The sequence below is a fragment of the Hyalella azteca genome, unplaced genomic scaffold (genome assembly GCF_000764305.2).
Source record: "Hyalella azteca isolate HAZT.00-mixed unplaced genomic scaffold, Hazt_2.0.2 contig4507, whole genome shotgun sequence".
NCBI lineage: Eukaryota > Metazoa > Arthropoda > Malacostraca > Amphipoda > Hyalellidae > Hyalella > Hyalella azteca.
This window is the reverse complement of record NW_025934720.1, coordinates 10,463-13,767: the sequence shown is the minus strand read 5'-3', so window position 1 is coordinate 13,767 and position 3,305 is coordinate 10,463.

Sequence of the window (3,305 nt, the reverse complement as noted above, 5' to 3'; positions counted from 1 at the left end):
CCTTGAGTGGTGGTGGCGTGAGTAGCCTTGAGTGGTGGTGGCGTGAGTGGCCTTGAGTGGTGGTGGTGTGAGTGGCCTTGAGTGGTGTACATGGTGGCATGAGTGGCCTTTAGTGGTATAGAAGCGGCGGCGTGTTGGTGCTGATTATTACTTGGTAGTTTTCATCATGTATGATTCAGATCATGTATACATCAGATGCGAGTTAATGAACCTGCAAATAATTGCGACTTGAGGACTGGTTTATATACAGTATACTGTATATAGCTGTGTAGTGTATACGTAATATATATAGGATTAATTGTGATTTTCGAATGAATAGTTCCTATATATCGGCCCCAGCAATTAATTTCTGTCAACACTTATGCAGCCATATGCAGCCGGCCATCATATAATTATACTGACATCACACGATAAACACAATTAACAAATATATAATGCATGCTGCACGATATGAATTTTATACGGCTGCCACTGACCGAACATATATACAAAATTACGACGTATATATAGACGCTAACATTTCAATATGGCTCATTGTTAAGCATGTAGATTGTTAATCAAAAACCATGCATATATTGATGAGAGTATAATATTCATGGCATGACATTTTCCAAATTTTGTCTTCCCCGCGCGTTTAAATATATACCTCATCTGTGTTTATATATACATCATGCATCCCGTGTCTATATATAATATACATCAGCCGGTCGTGCATGGACATGTCCACGACATGTATATACACTATAGACGATATAGTCTTCTCTTATATAGTTATATATATATATAGTAGATGTGACGAACAAAAATGTGCATGTATATTAATTGCATGCACGAATAATTCCTCTGAAATATTTTTTATTTTATTGATTGTATACGTGCATGTACAGCTATATAGATGGATCTATATATGTAGTAGAATGTAGAATGAAGAAGGGATATATACAGTACTTACTATATAGATATCTCTCCTTCAAAGGCGATAAATATGCTTATAACTTTATCAGATACTATATCAAGAGATACGAGTTATTGTTGTCAACCCGACGTATATATACGCTGGCTTGGTGATCAATTTGGAATCATTTAAAACTTTTATATAATTTTCCGATTGAGTTGTCCGCGGATACAATTGAGATTAATGGAAAATCCGGATAATTTGCCCTTAATTGTGCTAAATAATGATATTAACGTCATGCAGATTTTAACACGCGTGCAAAATGTGTGAGAGTATATACAACTATAAAACTTCACTTAAATGTAGTAAATTAGTAAAAAATAATCAAACAACTTGAACAATTTATAGCGAAAATTTTTAGAGCGGAAATTTAGTATAGTATTATATATATGTATTCCGGCACATGCATGCATGAATAATGCATCTAGCTTGTAATTAATGTTAGAGAAACATATCATGCATGAATAACAAATTTCTTTCAGGGAAAGGACTTTTGCCTATATATATATAGCTGCTCGATTTTGTTATTTAAATATTAAAATACGATTTCAAGTACAAAAATTAGTAGTAAAGATATAATTAAGCTTTCAAACTAATTAAAGTATTTACTCTTACATCCTAAAAAACTCAGCCGTTCCATTAATTATATATAGCAGGCCCAGAATTGATCGTAATATATTCTATATATTTGCTTCCATCATCTGATCGTTTTTTTTTTATATGCACATACTTATACTTTGTTATATATTCGTGTCATATTAACTAAATTGCATGTTATACATCTCCATATTCACTATCATAATCATATTTATGTGCTGATTACGATTATAATCATATTCATATATGTTGAATATCAGCACGCGTCCATATCCAGCTATATATAGTGACCCGCGATCCAGCAATTATATATATTGCAATATATTTTGTGCATTATATAATTGACATTAACTTTAGGAAATTCCTGCCTCTATATGTATTGTGCTGTCTGATTAAAGATCGGAATTTGCGGGAAAATATTTTTATATGTGGTAATGTGAAAGGAATCCAAAGCATATTAATTAAGGAATCGCAATAAAAGGATTCTTACGAGTATAATTGAAAAAGACTCGTGATAAAAAGTTTATTGACAATCCATGAAACATTTTCTGCAATGAAATATTGGATAGGTAAATATTATCCAATTAACATATTATAACAAGTTGGCTATATATATGTTTGATTCGTCTGCGTTGCATGAATTCTGTTATCGCAGCTGTGATGGGTATACTCATGCATTTGTTTGGTTCGTCTGCGTTGAATTAAGTTTTCAGCTGTGATGAGTTCTTTCGTAATTTTAAATTCGTCCAAGAATCGCGCATGTCTTTTGAAACTGGAATAAGCATTTCTATATTTAATACATATATTTTATTAATCCTGCCGTCATGATTGAATGTTCTAAAAAAATGTTTTTGCGACGATTATTGATGTTTCAGCGAACTGATTAAAGATTTTTGGAAAAGTGAATATAGTTGATTTCTTGCAATCGGAGTATATAGATATTTTTGAAAACAGTTTATGTATATATAATGTTTTTACAAACTGATCGATGATGTTTGTTATAATTATTATTGATGATATTTATACAATTTGATGAGCTATATGTTTCTGCGAACTGTTAATAATAGAATTTTTGCCAGAAAATCTTCCAATTGATGGTTAATAATCAAGATATAATTAATAGTTTCCTAATAATTTTCTCTATACCTTTCTGTCATGTATGCATTTGATTTTAATAATAATGTTAATTTAAAATTGAAAATTTTGCAAAATCATAATCTAAAATTCGGAAATTTATTATATCTGCATGATTCTTCTCATTGATAATTATAATTTATTTATTGATATTTTATGCTATGCATGTGCTACTTAATTATTGATAATTGACGATTAAGCTAACTTTTGATAGAGAAATGTTGCTTTCTGTGACTTTTTGTTTTTATACCATAATTGTCTAAATCGGAAATTATGATATTTTTTAATCGAAGTTATATAATGGCTTTTGCAAAAAAATATAGCTATCTGACGCTGGAACATCATATACTAATTAAAAATTGTTTAAAGTACTGTTAATTGATACGAAATAATTCTGTTAACTGACAATTCATACTATTACAAATTGTTAATTAATGACTCTTAATACAAGCATTCATACTGTATCATTAGTTGAGTCGTTTGGATCTCAAATTAGCAAAAATATTTTTTTATATATCAAGGACATTTAGTATAATTTAATTGGAGACGAAATTTTTCCATGCAAGAATACATGCATGCATGCTTTAAATTATAAATAGATAGAATGACTAAATTTCAC